Raw genomic sequence first — 7,708 nt, 5'->3', positions numbered from 1 at the left:
CTTTGAAATAAAGACTGAATTATTTAGATATTTTTTCTCTCCTCCCTTCTCTAAGCAATTGTCAATTGCAGACTGTCCTGGAGGTGAACCATTCAATCCAAGAACAATTGGGGAAAATATGTAAGTCTGTAGTTTTAAATGAGTATACTCTAATTCCAACCGTTAAGATGGATGAGCAGGCAGCCATGGAGCATAACATCCTCCTATCTGAAAGGTGCAACCTTATATTCTAGAATGTTCTCCTTGTTTCTGTTGGTTTAGTCTTTTATCTCTACCTCCCTCTCCCACCTCAAATGTTTTCTTCAGCTCCCCTTCCCTAGACTTTGCTTATACTGTATCTTTTGCCACGAATGGCCTTCTCCAGCCTTCCACCCATCTGGATCTTATTTAAGATTCAGTTCAAGTCCCTTTGCAGTCATAAAATGTTTTTGTCCACTGAAAATGACTGCATCTCTGAATTCTGTTTTTGATTTTAGTAGCACTAAAATATTCTCTAATAATTTGTAGTGTTATTACATTATTTCCCTAAGTAGATAGCAAGCTGCATGGCACCTAGGTATGTGACTATATTATCTTGGTATCTACTATGACAGAGAGCCCAGTGCAAGGCACATAGTAAGTGAAATTAATTACTTGCATTTCTTATTCTTTTTCATAATACATTATTCTCAGAATTCCTACATGGCTCCAGATTATTTCTTCATAGTATCACCGTATTCTCTACCTAAAACTTCCTGTAATATATTACTAACACTTCTATTTACCTGGGTCCTATGGTTGCAAGAGCAATAGAAAGTGTATCAAACAGTAGATTTCTTCTCTAGTGACTCTGTGTGATTGTATGAGAGAGAGAGAGAGAGAGAGAGAGAGAGAGAGAGAGAGAGAGAGAGAGAGAGAGAATCTTTGGTTTTGGTCAGGGCATGGGGAGAGAAAAATTGAGGGATTGCATGATTGATATTTGTATGAGAGTAAGCATACAGGTCATAACAAAAGAGTTAAACCTTTGAGAACCCTCTATTAGTAGATAAAGTAACAATCAATAGAATAAAACTGCCTTGAAAAAGTAACAATCAATAGAATAAAACTGCCTTTTTCTTCTATCAAAGAAGAAAATCAAGTTTTTTATAGCAAAATGGGGCATTTTTACTAAGTGTGATATTTTTTAGTTTTGGAACAGTATCTAGCAAATGAAGCAGTGGAAAGAAACTAGAAAATAGGAAATTAAAAGGTATGCTACTTGACAGCCTTGTCTTATCCACAGTTTATAACTACAGAAGCTGTGCAAGCTTCCTGAGGACAAGGAATGACAGCTTCGATATTTTTAGGATTAGATTATTTATATCTATTTATTAAAAAATATACGGTGGATTTAATGAGTACAAAACACTAGTCATAAAAAACAGGTAAAAGAGTTGGGCTAATTTTGGAACCTAAAGAGATAGCTGTGTTTGGGTCATAAAATCCAAATGTTGGATACTACTAGTGTTACTTACTAAGAGTGTATCTAAGGAAATTGCAGACTCTAAAAAGACTATCTTTTATTGGACCCTGGGAGTATACCCATTTTACATGATGAAATGTTTTAGCCAAGAACATGGCTGTTAAGATCAGTAACCTGACCATACAGGAAGAATATATTTTCTCCAGTATCTGAATCAGTTCTCTAGCTAAGTATATTTTCTTCTATACAAAACCATGTGTATGTGGGTTTCTGTATGTGTGGATGTGTCAAGCTACACAATTTTCCCTTGACAACTTGAAACCAAGTTTGAAATATTTTGAAAATTACATAGCTAATTGTCCATAACTGGATATCTAGGTTGTTGAGAGTGTTTCTTTCTAGGCTGAAGACTAACTTTTCAGGTCCAAAGAGAAGAATATCTGGTCAGATATGTTCATTTTAATAAGATGAACAGGGTTGCCATTAGCCTCTGTGGTGCCATGTGCTAATTAAGAAAAGGCATCCCTTCTGTGCAGGTACAACCCTGTAGGCCACAGCATGGTTCCCAAGCATGAATGGATTTCAGACCCACTCATCCCCACAGCCTGGCACCATTGTACAATACCACACTTTGCAATGGTATGTGGGAGCTCTGAATCTTAAGATGTGAAATGGCAAGCAGCACTGGAATAAGTCTACAGGAGGTTTCACTTATGTTGTAAATCGAGAAACCAGTATTATCGATAACTTAATAATCAGCCCTAGACACTTAAACCACCCTAGAGAGGGGTAGGAGATGGGTGAAGGTGTTCTCGACCTTTTTCACCAATGGACTCCCCTCTATTATGTTTCACTCATAGGGCTCGTGTTTTGAGATAATCGGCCCAACAAAATCAATTTAATTCATTAGTAACTATTTGTTTGCATATTTTAATCTTTTAATTAAATAGATATAAGTGCCAGCAGAGCTTCTGATCAGCATACACAATTATTGTCATATTGATTTATGTGATTTTTAGCCCATACAAAATACATTTTTCCTTTTATTTAATCCATGTGTCGATGTCCCAAGTACATGTGTGATTTTCATATGGCTTTTTGATTTTGATATTTATTTACATACCCTGAGGGTCTCAAACCTTAACTTAGAAATAACTAGGGCCGAACCCCATGGCTCACTCAGGAGAATGCGGCGAGGGAGAGCGCAGGGAGCGCAGGGGCGCAGGGAGCGCAGGGGCGGCAGGTTGGGATCCTATATAGGGATGGCCCGTGCGCTCACTGGCTGAGTGTGGTGGGGGCGACACCAAGCCAAGGGTTCTGATCCCCTTACCAGTCACAAAAAAAAAAAAAAAAAAAAAAAAAAAGAAAAAGAAATAACTGCACTGAGCTGTGCCAGAAGTGATCTGTTCCCCTTATGTTTATTCTATTCTCATTATTGATAATCCTGAGCTACAATGTAGGCAACATTAAAAGGGAAAAATATGGACATAGAGTGCTTAAGAAGTAAGAAACTCTCCAATTATTTGATATTCTAATGTGTAAATATTTGATACAATTCTGCCCAAACTTTTTAATTTAATGTACTTTTTTTTTTTGAGGAGAGAAAGCATTTTAACTTCATGCCAAGGAACAGACAGATACAAACAAGCTTTGACTGCTCGTTTCCTGATAAAGGAGAAAACTGGTCACCTTATGTGGCTATTTTTTATAAATTGGAAGGTATATGAAATATAGATCCAATGTGTGCTATTAAAGTCATCAGGACCTTGAATGAATTGATGGGATTTAATGGGAGAAAAAAAAGGATTTAAAGGGAAAATTTTTGGAAGCATGAAATATTATGACTGAATATCAATAATGTTTTACTAAGGAGAACACATTTTAAAACAAGTATACATAATTTAGGAGATATTATGTGTACACAATGTGTATTCTAGAAATATATCTATTCATTCTAGAAAAAACATGGTATTGAGCCTTTGTCTTAAATAGAAAGCAAAGATCTGTCTTTTGATAATAGGTTTCAGTGATTGATCATAATTTTGTCCATTCTATTAGGATGGATAATGTAACATTATTTGAAACAGTGCTCTCAGTCCTCTAGCAGGTCCACTCAGGTTCTTCTGACTGTCCCTGGGTACCCATACCCTGGCTTCAGAGTGCTTGGTCCCTAGAGACTGGCACCTGTGACTCTTTGGAGGACTTCCCTTGGGCTGCTGGTGCCTTGCACCTGCATAAACAGCCAACCAGCATCCTTGGAGGTTCACATGTCCTCCCAGATGGCTCTTACTAAGGACAGACAGGCACAGATTATGAAATCTCAGCAAACTTGCCCCAAGTTGTGACAAACCCTGAGATATAATTTAGATTCCAGAGCTCCCCTGCAGGATGAGCCTGAGGTTGAGACTTTGTGTGAAATTGTACCTTGCTTGTTTCTCCTTCTTTCCTGCCTCCCTCATTTATTCACAGGTTTCTCCTGGGAGCCCTTCTGTACTGAATCACTTGCACACAAACCTTTGTCTGGTTGTCTTTTGCAGAACCTAACCTAAGACAATATCTGACTGTCCCTGAAGTAAAAACTGTTCACAGGCAAGTGAAAACTTATTGCATCTTGGATGCCATGCTAATTTCAAGGTAGGATAATGAAGGTGCCCACCCCCCTCCCCGCAGCAAGGACTGGGAACCATGGCTGATGTCTGGTAAAGCATAACTCAAGCCAACTTTTTCCCCAACTACAACCACAGGAAATGGTGGCATTGTTTTTTATTGTAGACTTCCCAGTATGTCAGCGGGTGAATTAATCCACAGAGGCATAAATGACGAAAATTATAAAATGAGGTAATTCATAAGCATACAAGATCAAAGAACTAGCCAGGGACCTTATGTTTCCTGTGAGAAGAATGCAACACAGCTGCGGATGCACAGTGAGGCTGGAAATTGGTCTGTGTCTATAAGCGACTGAACCAGAGGTGACATTTGGTTCTAGACCTGGCTCAGCTCCTTCCTGTGGATTCCTGAGCAAACTGTTGTTCTCATTCTCTAGACTCAGTTTACCCACCTGAGGACTTGCACTAGATGATACATAATGTCCCTTCCAAATTTTTGTTTTGTAATTCTGTTTGCATGATCATAAACAGCTAAAAGAAAAGCTTGGTGTGAAGCTTCATAAGCTGGAAAGTTTAAACAAATATCAGCTACTAGTGAGTTATACTTTCCTACATCTGAGAGCATTTAGGGGGTTTCCTAGAGCAGCAGCAAAAGAGCTTGCCAAGGATTCTGGAGAGTAAATGCAGCGGAGTATTAAATGGCTAGGAAAAAAGACACCAGATATCTCACTGGTGAAGCAAAACAGCATTTTGCAGCTTAATTTCATTATCACCAGGAATTTATCACAGATACAGGATGTCGGAAGACTGCAAACTCGAGAACCACAGGCATAAAGGGGGAGAAAATCACTCTCAGAAGAAAAGGGAAAGAAATAAAAAGAACAAAATGCAGAGACTGTTTAATTTCAGAGAAAATACTTTCTTAAGCCTAAGGAGTCTTATTTTCCCAGCTTGCAATCACTGTGGGAGTGTCGAGAGACTCTGATGTTCCCTGATCTTTAGTTTATGAGAGGCATGTACTCTATTGTAGCTCTTAAGGGCTCACTTTACTTTCCTACTACTCATCAATTTCACAAATCCTCAAAGGTTTCATACCATTAGGCTGGAGCCATTAAAATATTGAAAATATCCTCAAAGTGCCAATGACAGGGCTGACTTAAGTCACCTTGGGTATTCAGCAAAGGGTTTGTGGGGAAAAAAGAATTACTCAAAACACTCTCATCCCTGCCCTTTTAGCTCATCCTCTACCTGCTGGGACAGGGGTCTAATCAGGTAAAGTCATTCTAGAAAACAGATTTCCAGAAGTGTTCTCAATTTCTCAGTTCTCTTTATATCATTAAAATATTTATAATCAGAAATATTTACTAAAAAACTGCAAACCACTGATATTTCCCAAGGTTGTACCATGAATTTTCTGATACTAGGTGTGAGTAAAATAGAGTAGTTTAGTCAGGCCTCCTTGCCTCAAGTCTGGTTGGGGATGGTGCAGCACATTCTTTGTAAACAAGTTGTGTGGGGGTAGAGTTAGTGTGCATGTGCACCTGGGTACTTTTAGCTTGTTGCTATTCTTGTGTATTCTTCAGTGTGTGTGAAGCAGCAGCTCTGAACTGCTGGTCAGCCAAGCCTGCATCTAGAAATAAAGCTTATTATTACTTCACCCAAGGCTCCAAGGACCTTTTCGTGTTACCTAGCTCATAGACCTGCATGTGAAGGGTTTGTGAACAGGCTTGAGAGGTCTGTCAGCTCCAGCTCCAGCCCTAGCTCTACACTAGGACATTATAGGTATATGGACATTCTTTTTTTTGTATCAACTCTTTACTTTTTAAAATAAATGCTTTTACATGGTATAAAATTCAAAAAGCAATTTTCCCTCCTGCCCCTGTTTACCCAATATTTCTCTGTGGAGATAACCAATATTATCAGTTTCTTGGTTTCATTCAGAGATATTTTACATAAGCAAATATCTGTGGGTGTGTGTATGTGCATATGTTTAACATAAGGCTATGTACCTTACTTTTTCACTTAACATAAATTAGAAATTATGTTAGAAATTAGTACTGAGAACTTTTTCTCATTTTAAATATAGCAACTCAACACCCCTCACTCCCTATAACCCTTACCTCTTTTTTGTAAAAAAAGAAAATAGAAATGCCCACCATCATTTATTTCTTTGTTGTCTCTGACCCCCAGCTAGAATGTTAACTACATGAGAACAAATATTTTCAACAGTTTTATTCACTGCACTCATCTCTAATGCCTCGTACATACCCAGCACATAGTAGACACAGAATAAATATTTGAATTTATTTAATGAATGAGTATGCTAGATTTTATAATTAATTTTATTCTATTGCACATATTTAGCAAAATTTAGCTAGTATTTTATGGATGGACATTTAAGTTGTGCCTGGTCTTTTTTTATTACAGACTCTGCTGAAATGAACATCCTGGTATATATGTCAATTAACCCATGAGCCAGTGTATCTTTAGGGAAAATTCCTAAAAGTGAGATTGCAGATCCAAAGGACATGAGAATTTTTAGTCTTCATAGATAATGCCAAATTGCTGTCTTTGGAGGTAGTGCCAATTTATACTTTTATCTGCAATATATCTATGTATAAGTAAAATTGTATTTAATTTATTTAAAGAAAAACATGATCTGAGATTAAAGTGAAAACATAATGCTTTTTTCCATTAGGAGACTAAACTGGAGACTTAGTTTTAATAGGATTAATATTATTTTATTCTTTGGTTTTAGAGAATAACTATAACAAAGACTAAAATAAATGTAAATTTATTGAAAAGTTTAAGAATTCTCACATCTCCAATTCCTAAATTAAAAATTATGATTTAAAGATATATGCATAGTGTTCCAATAATAAAATCATATCATAAATAATCTGAGCCAAGAAAAATGGATTTTTGGTTATTAATGATATTGATTAATAAAGAAATATAAAAACTCAACTTCTGCACTTTACTGTTTTTTATTGAAGAATTTTAGATTTCAGTGTTATCTAAATTCAACTGGGCATATATCTCATCTCTATTAATTATACTGAAAATGCAATTTACCGTGATGTTAAATGCTGTAGAATTCATAACAAAAAGAAAAATCAAATCTTATAAGTGTAATGTGAAGGAAAAAGTGGAGATTATGTTAAGTATCTTTTACGAAAGCAGTTTATCTAGCTTGTAATTAGGTATATTAAAATAGGTAATTAAACTATTTCAAAGGAGAAATAGAATTAGACATCTTTATTAAGAAATCATCATTCGATGAAGAAACTTGTTGAGCAAGGAACTCCTTTTCCCCACTCCCAAAAAGGAAATAAACCTTGTTTCTAACCTGGAAACAAGGAACTAACATATTCTCTCTATGAGTCATGTTGGAAACGTGTAGAAGGAGCCCTTTAAAATGAAGCACAGTTGTTCATAAAGCTTCAAATAGCAATATTTTCTTTTAAATAGCATATCACCAGCCTGCCCGAAGAGAGTAGTTTTTGCTTTAGATACTAGCAATAAACATGGGAAATGGTTGCATAGAGAATGTGCAACTAGTTTGAAACCTTCTGATTCAAAATATGAAAGCAAGTGTTCAGTGCGAAGACTTGCTTAATAAATACATGCTAATATTTAGTTTTGAAGATGCCAGAGCATT

This window comes from Cynocephalus volans, chromosome 9 (genome assembly GCF_027409185.1).
Source record: "Cynocephalus volans isolate mCynVol1 chromosome 9, mCynVol1.pri, whole genome shotgun sequence".
NCBI lineage: Eukaryota > Metazoa > Chordata > Mammalia > Dermoptera > Cynocephalidae > Cynocephalus > Cynocephalus volans.
Note: the sequence above shows the minus strand (reverse complement) of the source record.